Source organism: Puma concolor, chromosome A3 (genome assembly GCF_028749965.1).
Source record: "Puma concolor isolate L17-30 chromosome A3, mPumCon1.1.hap2, whole genome shotgun sequence".
NCBI lineage: Eukaryota > Metazoa > Chordata > Mammalia > Carnivora > Felidae > Puma > Puma concolor.
The window spans coordinates 132,691,578-132,706,004 of record NC_141669.1 but is presented as its reverse complement, the minus strand read 5'-3'; the positions used below and the strand labels follow the sequence as shown (position 1 = coordinate 132,706,004).

Genomic DNA, 14,427 nt, shown 5'->3' with positions numbered 1-14,427 from the left:
GCAGGAAAGGATGCGCCCGTGTGGGAGCAGAAGATACACGGAAAATCTCTCTACCTTCCTCTGAAGTTTGCTCTGAACCTAAAACGGCTCTACTACTTTTTTCAGTTATTCAAAATTAAAATACTTGTTTGTCTCTATTTTGTTATTTTTTGATGTTTTTATTCATGTTTGAGAGACGGAGAGGGGCGCCTGGGTAGCTCAGTCGGTTAAGCGGCCGACTTCGGCTCAGGTCACGATCTCGCGGTCCGTGAGTTCGAGCCCCGCGTCGGGCTCTGTGCTGACAGCTCAGAGCCTGGAGCCTGTTTCGGATTCTGTGTCTCCCTCTCTCTGACCCTCCCCCATTCATGCTCTGCTCTGTCTCTCTCTGTCTTAAAAATAAATAAACGTTAAAAAAAATTAAAAAAAAAAAAAAGACGGAGAGATCCGGGATGTGAGCGGGGGAGGGGCAGAGAGAGAGAGCGGAGAATCCCAAGCAGGCCTCAGGCTCTGAGCTGTCAGAGCAGAGCTGGACACAGGGCTTGAACTCATGGACCGCGAGATCATGACGGGAGCCGAAGTTGGAGGCTTACCCGACTAAGCCACCCAGGCGCCCCCAAAATTAGAATACTTTTTGTAACAGTTGGTTGCTTCAAGGTTGTACATTTTGGCACGGTTCATCACACAGAAAAAGCAAACCAACATACTGAGTCAAGATACTTAGGTGGCTAGACCTTGCATTGGCCTATTGGCCTTCTTTTTTTTTTTTTTTTTTTTTTTTTGGCCAAGGCCCAAATTCTCTCTCAGAGGCTTTGTGCTCTAAGGAACTTAAAAAAAAAAAAAAAAAAAAAAAAAAAAAAAATATATATATATATATATATATATATATATATATATATATATAAAATTGCATTAATTTTTGCATTAATTTCTGTTGTTTACAGAAAAAAAATTTTTTTTTCTGTTGTTTTTCACTCCTGGGATTTTTGTAACGCTCACCTCTCTCCCACAGGTATATGCATTTCCTTGTTGTTTCTTCTGTTACAGAAAACCCAGTGTATTTCACACACGAGGTTAATTACAGGGGCAATATGTACACAAGCAAAACTGTGGTTGGAAACTTTTAATTGGGCATACAAGTGGCCAGCTAGATGTTCAAATTAAATGGTTAGCCATCCAACCACTACTTTGTAACAAGCAGGGGAAATCTCTCCCCCAGCTGTTCATGATCTCGAAGGGTGCCTAAAGTTCAATCTATACAACAGTCGCTGGGATAGACTATTCATTCACTCACTCATTCATTCATTGAACACAGTTCTTTTTAAGATTATTTTCAAGTAATCTCTACCCCCAACGCGGGGCCTGAACTCACAACCCTGAGATCGAGAGTCATGTGCTCCACTGACTGGGCCAGCCAGGCGCCCCCATCAACACAGTTCTTGATCGCCTACTATGCGCCAGGCATTTTGCCAGGACGTGTGGGATAGAGCGAGGAACCCAACCTGGCTGTTCCATGGCATCACGAAGCCTGTGTTCTACACCCCGAAGGCTCTGACTTTGTGAAGTTTCGCGGCTAAGGTCAAGTCTAGGAAACTTTATTAGGCACCTACACTTTGAAGACTGTCGGGCGGAACGAGACCAAAGAAAGAATGGTTACATGCTATCTTGGCAATTCTTTATGATACCAGATAACGCATTTTCCTGATAGGTTTGCTTTTTCATGCCGTTACCTGAGTTTTGAATAAACAAAGAATATACTGTCTTGGGCACTGAAGATACACCCAAACCACACGGTGCGCTATGTGGGGGCCCGAAGCTGAACGCACACTCAGCGCAACTGGAGAATCATTAATAAACACCCACCTAACTGAGGCCTCTTGAGTCCTAACTCAAAAGAAAGTGGACTTGGGGGCGCCTGGGTGGCTCAGTCGGTTAAGCCTCCGACTTCGGCTCAGGTCATGATCTCGCGGTCCATGAGTTCGAGCCCTGAGTCGGGCTCTGGGCTGATGGCTCAGAGCCTGGAGCCTGCTTCCGATTCTGTGTCTCCCTCTCTCTCTGCCCCTCCCCCGTTCATGCTCTGTCTCTCTGTCTCAAAAATAAATAAACGTTAAAAAAAAAAATTAAAAAAAAAAGTGGACTTAAAAAAAAATTCTTTTTTGAGATATCACTGACATATCACATTATGTTAATTGCAGGCATACAACATGATGATTCAGTATTTGTATATATTGTGAAATGGTCACCACGCGAAGGCTCCTTAACATCCATCACCACACACAGTTACAAATGTTTTTCTTGTGACGAAAACCTCTTTAAGATCTGCTCTGTGCAACTTTCCGATAGGCAACGTGGTATTGTTAACTAACAGTCACCACATCCCCAGGACTTATTTAGTAATTAGTAATCTTTGGTTTGAATTATTTGGATGGCTATCTCAGTTTTCCCCCGTCATCATGACAGGAAGTGGGCAAAAGGGTGTCTCGATTGTTCAGCCAACAAATAATTTTGGAGCAACGGCCGACAAATGGGTGTTGTTCCCACTGCTGGGGATAGAACAGTGAAGAAAACAAGGCAAAAACTCTGCCCTCGTGGAGCAGACATGTTTAAGCTGAGGCAATGGGTTAACACAGTAAATAAGAAAAATACATATCATTGGCGATTATAGTAAGCGCTGTCTAGGAGTATCCGTGTATTCCACCGTGATGCTGGACACATGCTATTTTTTTTCTAATTTTTAAAACGTTTATTTACTTTTGAGAGACAGAGAGAGAGAGATAGCATGAGCAGGGGAGGGGCAGAGAAAGAGGGAGACACAGAATCCGAAGCAGGCTGCAGGCTCCGGGCTGTCAGCACAGAGCCCGACGCGGGGCTCGAACCCACAAACGGTGAGATCATGACCTGAGCTGAAGTCGGACGCTTAACCGACTGAGCCACCCAGGTGCCCCATGACACATGATATTTACTGTGGGACTGCCAAATACTCCCGATATAATCCTAATCGTCTTTTTTTTGGTAACAATTTATGTCTTAAGTATGAATTTCACTGTTTGATCCTTTATTATTTTTTTAATGTTTATTTATTTTTGAGAGAGACAGCGTGAGCGGGGGAGGGGGCAGAGAGAGACAGACACACACACAGAATCCGAAGCAGGCTCCAGGCTCTGAGCTGTCAGCACAGACCCTAATGCGGGTGTCATACCCAAAAACCATGAGATCATGACCTGAGCCGAAGTCGGCTACTTAACCCTTAACCGATTGAGCCACTCAGGCGCCCCGTGTCTTTTTTTTTTTTTTTTTTTTTAATAGCGAAGCAGATGCTGACCACAATGTCTGTCTTTGTTCAGTTCAGATTGACAGACGCGTGCTGAGCTCTGACAAGCACAGGGAGGTGAGAGGAACATTGGTGAAGAACACATTTCCTGCCCCTAGGGAGAGGCAGGTCCACAAGTAAATAGTTTCAATATAACTTGGTTGGCCCTTCCTAGAGCTAACTGTGACACGGACGTTTTCTGGAAACTGCTGAGTTTCCTCTTGAAGTATAGGAGGGAGTGTCCAGTAAAGAGGCATGGAAAGGACATTCCAGGTGGCTAAAAACAGCATGAGCAAAGGCCAGGGGGCCAGCACCTGCTCCATAGGAAAGCCAGCAGTAGAGACAGGTAGCTCTCTGATGGCCACAGATCACAAAATGTGAATGGATATTGCCACAATAGGGGAAGCTAAGACTGCAAAAGCCTTTCTATAGTGAATCCAAAGTTCAGCATGCCACAGTATTTACTTTCGTCGAACTCTTTGACAGATAAGTATAATGCAAAAATAAAACCATCTCTTTTTTTTTTTTATAGGAAGGGGCTTTATTTGTTTAATGCTTTTTTGATTTCTATTTATTTTGAGAGAGAGAGAGAGAGAGAGAGGGAGGGAGGGAATCCCAAGCAGGCTCTGCACTGTCAGCACAGAGCCCACCAGGGGGCTCAAATCTATGACCCTCGAGGCCATGACCCAATCTGAAGTCGGATGCTCAACCGACTGAGCCACGCAGGTGCCCCTCAAACCACCTCTTTTTCACTCCCATTGAAATCTTTTCCCTTTTCAAAATCTTTTAAACAAAATTCCTCTTTACCATGGAATCCATTCTGTTGATTTAAGAAAAGATCTCTCCTAAAGAAAAACCATCTTTGATCTCACTTGACAAAAAGAACTAATCAAACAATACAGTCTATGAGGGGCAGGAAAAAAAAAAAAAAAAAGAAGCAAGCTTCTTTGAGCCACATCAAATATATGACAGAGAAAATGCTTTATTTAAATGCTGAAAACTAACACAAACCAGCTTGAAATGTAATAACCTCTGCTGAATAAGTGAAACCACATGTTGGTCTGACATGAGTTTCTAAGGCACAATTAAAGGTCACTTCGTGTGCACACATCTTATTCTGCACTGAGAGGCTTGAATGTGTTGCCGGTGTTTTTGGCCACTGTGGGGCAGGTGCTGCAACCTGGCACGGTCCCCGTACCGGGATGAAGTTAATAAACACTCCACAAACCCGAAGCCTGAAATCCAACCATCCCAGGAACCCACCAGCCCGGGATTTCAGCTGTCCCTGCCCCGATGTCCTAGGAGACAAGAACTAAATGCGTTTGGCAATCCTTGCTAATTCAGAGCCAAGAGCCCTCCCACGGAAGTGGCTTTGCTCAAAAATGAGAACAGTTTCCTTTCTACTCTGCCCACCTTTACCTTTACCAGGCTCCTGGGTCCACAAGGAGAAGTTTGGGTGCTCCCCTTGGGAGCATGGGGTGGTCCAGCCCCAGGAGGTGCACTTGAAGTGATCTCCAGGCAGCTGGCCGGTTTCAGTTCAAGAGTCTTTCATGGAAAGACAGGGTATTTGGAATGTGACTTTTCAAAACGGTCTTCCCCCCACGTTTGTCCCCCCTTTCCAAGTCCCTTTAAGAAAGGATGTGCTGGAGGAAGACTTCAAAGTCGTTCTTTCAAAAGGGAAATCACATCTAGAAAGCTTTTTTCAGAATGAGAAACAAATTATTTGATTTGAAAGAGAAGTAAATCTTCAGAGCAATGAGGGAGGATCAAAGAGTCAGTTCGTGTGAACTTAAGAAGTGACCCTTTCCAGTGGAACGTGACTTTACGCTTTCCATGCACTCAACGCATTTTGGAGATAGTGAGTTTGCTAGAGAATCAAAATAAAGAAGCTAATCTGCGTTCCAGAAAATCACATGATCTCTCCCTCCCTCCCTCCCTCTCTCCCTCTCTCCTCCCCCTCCCTCCAGCCAGGCTGTGTGCCCCAACTTTTACACAGTCACCGTGGCCCCTGCAGCGTGTTGCGAGGTGCAGGTCTTTGCACACTTGGGGGAAATTCGTGGGTGGGGGAGACAGAAAACGGCTGAGAATCAGGCCAACCGAGCGAGCAGCTGAGTCCCCAGAGTCCCCACCCCACCCCCCCCTCCGCCACCCAACCCACGCCCTCCGCCCCCGCCCTCGCCCTCCGCGCTGCAGTCCAGCCCTCTCCCCGCCTCCTGCTCTCCGGACCCAACAGGTGAGCCCACCCCACAGCAGATGGTTCAGGAATCTTGGCGTGTTTTCTTTGTATTTTCAATTATTCAAGCCATACCTAAATACCTCCTTCTTGTAAAAAAAAAAAAAAAAGTAAAATCTCACAGCCAAGCACCCCCCTTCCCACCCCACCCCTCTGTGAGGGGTGAAATCATCTGCTAAGTGTATTTTCCTTTCCTAAATTCTAGCTTCCTGGTTTCCCCTCCATACCCAGTGCGATTCTCAATATACCTTAAGGCGATATAAATGTAGATATTATCTATCAAAATAAATGGAAGAAGGAATTAGCACACTTAAAAGCAGAAAATTTTGACATAAATAAGAAACAACCAAAAAAAAAAAAACAAAGAACAAAACCCAATATCAATTCCTGGTTCTAAAAAGTCCAATAAAATTATGAGACATATTTGGCTGGAATGGGTAAGAAAGACGAGAAAGTACTCACAACAACATCAAGAATAGAAAAACAAATGTAATTACACGCCGAGAGCAGACTTTTTACATTTGTAGATATTCCTATGTTCCACTTGGCTTGAAAACCTACCTTTGTCTAAGGGGGGGGGGGGGGGAAATGAATGACCAAATTAGCCCAGTAAGGTGTCCTGTTTACATCTGGAAGCTGTTACTTTTCCTTACCTGCTTGTTGGATGCAGGTACCTGTTAAATGCTCACTGTAGGAAATTGGGGGGCGGGGGGCAGGGGAAGCACTTACTTTTCTCATGAACTTGGATATTAGGAGACCAGATGGGACCAAGAGCCTAGAATTTCATACATAAAAATAATATCAAGCTTTTAGAAGTTTCTGTGGTAGGTAAGTCACGATATGGATGAGATAAGTTTTCTCAAGAATCACTGATTTTTAACACATTTTGAGACTCTTACTATTTAATCCGGTTCCAGACTGAAGCAAGTCGGTACATTAGCTTTACTGGCAGTTTCTGAACAGATAACCTGAAAGGGAATGCAAACACAATGGTCAGGTTTTATCGAGGGCTTGGTCTGTGCCAGACATCATACTATACAGAATCCAACGATGTTTTTTCCCCTTATCATATTTTAACTGGGAACCTCATAATTTCACCCCCAGGGTTCTGTACCTGTTTCACATAGATGGCGCTTAGGAAGAGTGGGTGTTTAAGGTAGGAAAAACATCAAATGCCCTCAGGAAAGATGACTACGGGATTTTAGGAAACTCAGGGAGTGTCAGCGAGGGGAGGTTTACCTAACCGGAAGTTTAGGAAATAAGATCAGAAAGCCCTTACTCAGCCCAGAACTGGCACTTGGGAAAGGTCCCTATAAGTCACCCGTCCATTATGGTGATGATTACTCCGTCTCTCCCTCCGCTCCATTAGAAGAAAATTCTTTTCCTTTTTCTCTTTCTTGTCTCCCTCCCCTCCTCCCCCAAACCAAAACTGGACTGACTACTGGTTAATCCACTCAGAAGACCTGATTGGCTGTGAATGCCACATTTGCATCCCAAAGGAGAAGAATTCTCCTCGCTGCAGCTATTCAGGGTAGGTGTGGAGAAAGGTTCTGGAGGCTCTGGATCCTTCCAAACTCATCCCCCCCCCCCCCCGCCCCACCCCCCATCCCTCTCCACTCGCCCACCTCAGGAAGCCGTTTGCACTCTGACCACTGCCCTCCTATCCCCATCCAGAGACACCAGGCAGAAGTCTGTAGGGTCCTGGGCCCAGAATCACTGAGATTCACTTCAGCGAATATTCTAGAAGGGCAGAATTCTAGTTCTCCGAGCGCGTTGTGTGGTTGTAAACCACCCCCCAAGCTGGAATCCAGGCCTTTCTTTCTTTCTTTCTCTCTTTCTTTCTTTCTCTCTTTTTTTCTCTCTTTCTCTTTCTTAATTCTTCTCTTCTCTCCCTTCTCTTCTGTTTCTTTTCCATTCTGGTCCTGCCTGGTTCTAGGTGTGTGTGTTACCTGTTTCCACACCAACTGCCATTTGCTACAGGGAGACTCATTCTTTGAAAGGCCCCTAATTGCTTTCTGTTAAAGGGCGTGTATGTCCCTTTTGATGTGATAAGAAAAACACGAACCATTTTCCTTTCTTGAAACCATAACTCCCTTGCCTTTTTAAAACAAACTTTTCTGTGAGCAGGGAGAAAAAACAACCCACCTGCATTTATTTCCTAAGTTCTGTAAAGTCTGAGAGCCAGCCGTGTTGTCCTAACTCAGATAAGTTTTCTCTTTATTTTGTTGTTTTGAGTGAATTTGGTGCTACTTCAGAAATCCTTCTATGGGTAGTAAGATGCTTCTGGCTGACCTTTCCAAATCCTTTCTAATAATGTGAGCTTTGTTGTAAATGTGAAATCAATCAAGAAGCAGGAATACATTAGCTTACCGCCCGTGTTTTATAGTTTCCCCTTCTCAGGCTTGTTATTTTCAGAGAACACACATTGAGCAACTTGTTTCTGAATTAAAGTATTGCTCAATCTGCTTGCTTTCTTAAGAATTACATTAAACCACTAAACTAGGTACGTATGGGATCCTGGTTTTGAAGAAGGCAGCCGTGAACTTTTAAAGTTTAGTCTGCCAAGATGAGTCAGTGTGCTGGATTCATTAATTAGTAAAAGCCATCCTCTGAAATTACCTTACATTGATCACAATTCATGAAAAATATATTCAATTAGTTTGAAGATATAGATTTGACAAACTATCCCTTCTTCGGAGACCACAGTCAATTTTATTAACTCTTGCTGGATAAATCATTTATGTTCAGCCCGAAATGACGGGTGGTTGAGGGAATTCCCAAAAGGACAACGGACTCCTTCTGGCAAAGCTAAAAGCCGAGGCAGAGACGGGGAGGCCGGGGGAAGCAGGAAATGAGATCCTGACGGTTCTGGATATGCTGGTATCTGTTGCCACTTGTACCAAAGGCATCCACTTGAATTGGGTTTTTCTGAGTCAAAGGCTGGTGAAAATATAGAAACCCACATAGGCAGGGAAACCCCAGCTGCCAGAACTCAACCTTTTACTTAAGGGTGGCTAATGCCTGTCCAGGGCCAAAATAAACAGATCCCCTGGAGAAAAGGTGGACCGAGGGGTCACCTGGCGTCCGGGACGTCCACCTTTGCGTGACCCACATCCTATGCCTGCAAAATCGTACACGTTATAGATCTTAAAAATCTCACCTCCCGGTGGACCCGCTTTACAGATGAGGAAACTAAAGGTCCTAGAGGATCAGTGCAAAATTACATGGCAAAGTCAGGACCAGAACCCAAGGACCCTGAGGCAAGCGAAAGAGCTTTCCTCAGCCTAAATTTCCCTTCGGATAATGACAGAGCTGGGATAAACAAAATTGTATGATTTCCAATTCTCCAGGGCTGTGGTTTTAGTACTTTGACTTCAGGTCGACTTTCTCAAGAATGTCACTGAGCCTGAGTATTTATATGCGTATATACATATATAAATATACATATATATTTATATGTGCATATATATATATACATATATGTATATACACATGAAAATATGATACTTCAATTTAAAGTTCTATAGAAACAAAGCTTAAATGATTTGCATATGACAATTTTTAAAACCTATTTCTCATGCGTCCACTTCCTATTACTACATTTTTTGACCTACTGACTATAGAAGAAAAAAAGGGAAGCCGGATGTTTCTGCAGATTTTTAATTCTCCATTTTTGAGATAGTATGAAAATGATTAGAGAAATAAGGGAAAAGAGTGAGTCTCCTAAAAACACACCTCATCCTTGTACTGCAACAAATGAAATATCTAGACCTTCTTAGACAAGAAAATGCTGCCGGATGGATCAGTCCAAGTAGCAGAACAGTGAATTGTAGTGAATTCATCTCCTAAAGATAGTTCACTGTCAGTGGAGTGTGGTTCCTGAGTTCACTTGTGAGCCGAGAGATTAATCAGAAATGTAGTTAGGAGTAGGATTTGGAGAGATTTTTAAAAAGAGGCAGAAAATGCACATAGATAATGTGATTGGAGGAACTCTTTCCCTTTCTTGACATGCTAGACATTTTGTAAAGTAAAGTGCCAAACCCTCTCGAGTATTAATGCGTTCTCAAGTACTCTGGATTATTAAGAGACGGGAAGAGAGAGAGAGAGAGAGAGAGAGAGAGAGAGAGAGAGAGAGCACCGTGCCACAGACTGGAAGATGGTACATGCAGAGCCACTGAAACACAAAGGAAGCTTCCATATTTAGAAGCAGGAGTAGTTTGGAAAGACCACCGTTGGAAATGAATCTACTGTTTCCTTAACTTGGAAACTCTGAGCTCTGGATCACTCTCCCCCGTACCAGGCTTCAGTTCTGCACCTGAGGAAGTTAAATCTGAGGCTGAGCCATCCCTGGGCTGAGCCTGTCCTCCGCCCAAACTTCCCCTGCATCAAGGATCCTCACCCTGGTTCAAAAAAGGAAAGTGTGTTTTGCGGTCGTTCAAATGCCGCCTTGTGAGCAAATACGTAGCAAGGAATGGTACCTTTTAGGATGAATTTACAGAGCAACTGAACTTAGCTGAACTTTTTTCTTTTCTTTCTTTCATTCTGAAGGCCTCTGGGGAAGTTGATAAAGTTATGATTTATCGTTTGGCAAGGGACATTCCAAAACAGCAGTCTGTTTAATTTTACTTTTTTTTTTTTTTTTTAAAGACAAGCAAAGGTCATAGAGACCAACTCAACTTTTAATCTAACTTCAGGAAGATTGTTTGGAAAAAGAGGGGTATTTAGGGGTGCCTGGCTGGCTCACCCGGGAGAGCATAGGACTCTTGATCTTGGGGTGGTGTGGGGCCTCGAGGTTACTAAAAAAAAAATAGAAAAAAGAAAGAAAGAAAGAAAGAAAGAAAGAAAGAAAGAAAGAAAAGAAGGAAGGGTATTTAGAGAAATCTGGAGCCTTTTATTTGTGAAGAATAATTTCAAAAAATAATTTAAACTCTAGGATAATATCTCAATGCATTCTAGATGTTTAAAAAAGTCACTATGTACACAAGGTCTAAGAAAAAAAATGGATTTCATGAAAGACGTCCAAAACTAATCAGTGGGCATCATCATCAAACATATTTAAAGGCAGATTGAGGAAACAGGGTGATAAGTTTCCAAGTAGAAACACCGGAATCCTAAAACCAAATTCTCACAGCTTCCTACACGCCTGAGCTACATTTTTTTTTTTTTTTTAATTGAATTTTTAGCAACCAGCTGAGGCCCTCCGCTTCCTTCAAGTATGGGACAATCCTAGTTACTTCCTCCTACTCCTTCCCTTCCGTGGGCCCAGAGAGCAAAAAAAATTCCCCCATAAACACTGATACCGTGTGAGAGCCACGGCTGTTTTCCTGAGCTTGGGTAGGCCCTTTCTCAATTTTAATATGTGTCGGTTCCCCCATCCCCCACTGCTACTAAAGCCAGTCTTAGTTCCTAACCATGGCTTTGCAAACCCTTGCTTGGCTGGAAAGATCTACCTTCTGCAAAACAGAAATGGCATTTTAAGAATTTTAGTTTGCAGATAAACACATCTAAAGGCAGTGATAGCTCTTGAGATTCTCATTCCCAGCTTAATCTTAAATTGCAAGTTCCCGAAGTGCAGTAAACCTGAAATGCTCTTAAAAAAAAAAAAAAAAAAAAAAAAAAGAAACCCTAAAAGCTTTTAGGATCCATGTCCAAATTAGCCTATAAAGAGTCCTTTCAAAATAAAACAAACAAAACACCACAGTCAGAGATTCATGACAGGGGATCTATTGGGAGCTATATCATGTTGGTCTGAAGCGATCCTGACAACAGAAGTGAATTTGCCTCCATTGCAGAACTCACAGTTAAAGGAGCAAACAGGAAAAAAAAGAAAAAAAAAAAAATCTGCGTGAAAAGTGTTTAAACATCGGCTGCTCTGAAAAGAGGTATAAAAATGGAGGAACTGTTTTCTGCCTGCAGTGGGAAAGTTTACCCAAATGACAAGCTGTCATGGGGGATGCTCCAGTGGCACTCTGAGGTCCATTTCCTTAGATCAAAAAGGACAGATAGAAGCCCAACACTTGTATCTATGCTGGTTGGTCATGCTCCCCTTTTCCTAGAGTAATTATATGCTACATCCATGAAGCAATGTGGCTAATACCTTAATGCTCTGAGTACAAAGACGAGTGGGGTCATATGACACTGCTAAATTTAGAAAAGGGCTCTGTTTTCTGTTTTGCTCAACCCTCACAATTTTCTGCTCTGAAGAAAGAGGAGTTTCAAATGCACACTGATCTGTCTCATATCGTGAATGAACCCAACGAGCACCTGTTTTCAACTGCCAAAATACGTTCTTTTTTTACAAAAGGGAAAGAGAAGCCTGTGTACTCTTAATTCATCATAGGAGGTAGAATTTCCCCCCCCCCCCCCGCCGCTTTCTTCAAAAGGACATAACCAGAAAGGTACAGTAATAATATTTACAAAATGTTATAAACACAAAGGCATAGGTTTAACTAAACAAAACAACAGTGGGGCTGGTGATAATATTCCAAGGCAGTTCGGGTGAAATTCTTCCCCCAAAATACACAGAAAAAACTCATGAATCTTGGGAACGGCTAGCTCATGTCACTATGCAAAGTGACTGTAAAAAAAAAATCAACGGGGGAAAATAGTTTATTAGTTACAGAAACGGTCGAGGCTCCTTTTTCATAAAATGTCTAGAAATGCTGGTTTCAAAAATGGGCAGTTTTTCTTTTAAATTAAATGTCAAAAACCTCGGGGCGCCTGGGTGGCGCAGTCGGTTAAGCGTCCGACTTCAGCCAGGTCACGATCTCACGGTCCGTGAGTTCGAGCCCCGCGTCGGGCTCTGGGCTGATGGCTCAGAGCCTAGAGCCTGTTTCCGATTCTGTGTCTCCCTCTCTCTCTGCCCCTCGCCCGTTCATGCTCTGTCTCTCTCTGTCCCAAAAATAAATAAACGTTGAAAAAAAAATTAAAAAAAAAAAATGTCAAAAACCTCAATCGAATACAATGAGCCCAATCTCTTTGAAAGGATGCTTCTGACTATGAATATTCTCTCTGTGGGAGTAGTCCAACTATTTTCCTCAAGTCGAAACTTGGACTGATTACGTTGGTGGACTGTATCGTGTTTGGTCTGAAAATTAGGTCCAGTCTCCCATATGCACAGAGTTCTTTCATTTATTTATTCAACGTTCATTAAGATCCACCTCCTAAAAATGGTAACTGCCAACTTACATATCCAGGATAGAGACAGGACAGGTGCTCAGGATTTAGGTGGATTTTAACATAGAATCATTGTAACCAAATGATGTGGAGTTAAAAAAAATAACAATGACACGCCGGGTTAACCGTGGCATTGCTAATTTAATTAAGAAAATGCCTATGCAAGTCCCCCTCGTGTTTGTATGATGACAGACTTCCATCTGCTTTCTTAGAGCATTTGTTGCTGTTTTATGGAATTTTTTTAAGTTTTCTTTCTTTCTTTTTTTTTTTTTTAAATTAAGTAATCTCTACACCTCATGTGGGGCTCAAACACACGATGCCGAGATCAGGAGTCACATGCTCTTCCCGCTGAGCCAGCTATGTGCCCCCATTTTATAGAATTTCTACTGCTGTTTATGAGCGGAGACTCTTTATAATTGTAGCTTTAACGAATTATTTCATTTAGTCATCTTTCGTTCAGTAGTTATTATTAAATGGTACCAGTCTAGATGCCCAGAGATCCTAGAATTTCGATGATATGAACTAGCCACACTTTCCAAAAAAAAATACTTATTGAAACACCCAGTCTTTTGGAAATAGAGAATACTTAAGACACGCCTTTCTGCTGCATGGCCATGGAATTGGGGTGACGGTACCACAGTTGATCAATTCTAAGGTTCACGTTAATTTTTACATTTTAACATAACCGAAATCGGTGTGCGTTTTGCGATCGATGGCATCTTGCGATTGGAAGCGGAAGCAACTCTTTCTTCCTCAAGAGTTCATATAATAGCAGAGCGTCTTACAACGTGATGTTTTCGGTTCGACAAAATATGGCACCTAGCCCCTTTAGTTTTCTGGATTCTTTTGACGTTATTGCTTACGTATTTCTTCAAGCGTGATGGGTTTCCATAGGCTTAATAACACTGATGGAAATAATACAATAATCATTACTGCCATTTACTGAGCTCCTCCTGTGTGTCAGCAGATGTGCAAATTCCCTGACATTTAATCCTCACAAAGGCCTAAAAGGGTGATGCTGTTTTCACCCCGCTTTGTAGAGATGGCGACCTAAGAATCTCAACGCTGCCCACGCTTGCCTCGCCTGCGCCCTGGCCCTGGGTCGGGAACCAAAATTCACATCCAGGTAGTCTGGCATTCAGATCCATTAGTCTGGTAAGGGGACACACCCTGTTGCCTTCGTGGCGTTTGGTGCAATCAATAAAAATAGACTTGTTCCCTCATTGCTCGTTGATGAATGTCAGCCTCTCCCTGGGATGTAAGCCCCAGGAGGGCAGGGAAAACATTTCTCTTGCTCACCACCGTATGGCCACGACCTGGAACAGAACCAGCCCCCACTCCCTTTCAGCGGAGAGCCCCGAAGACCCACTACCTGCCAGATGCTGTTTTGGAGGCTGGTGATACAGCCGTGAGCTCTGGGGTCTGTCTTCACGGGCTACAGTCTTTGCATAAACAAGTAAAAAAACGAAAGAGAGCGAGGCCACCTTGGTGGAATGAGCTCTGCTAAACACTGTTTCTTGGCCCTAACTGGAGAAAAAGTGGCTAATGCAAAACTGGCTGGTTCCCAAGCCGCTTCACGTTTGGCTTGCAACGTACTTCGTTGGGGGCTAAGCGCCTTGGTTTTCTTTGTTTGCTTTTGTCTTACAGCAGTAGCAAAAATAAGTGTAAAGACCCACCAATGGGCAGCAAGACGGGGCAGCCCACAACTGTAGGTGGACTGCACTGGGGAAGC

At 43.2% G+C, this 14,427-nt stretch overlaps 1 long non-coding RNA gene across 1 annotated transcript; it reads right to left on the bottom strand.

Annotated features, from left to right (window-relative positions):
- Window positions 1-5,995: 5,995 nt before the first annotated feature.
- On the bottom strand, window positions 5,996-6,909 carry LOC147582818 (uncharacterized). The gene is made up of 2 exons (XR_015248792.1): window positions 6,799-6,909; window positions 5,996-6,487 (listed from the first exon to the last, which is right to left on the bottom strand). It is a non-coding gene; the product is annotated as an uncharacterized LOC147582818 (long non-coding RNA).
- Window positions 6,910-14,427: the final 7,518 nt, after the last annotated feature.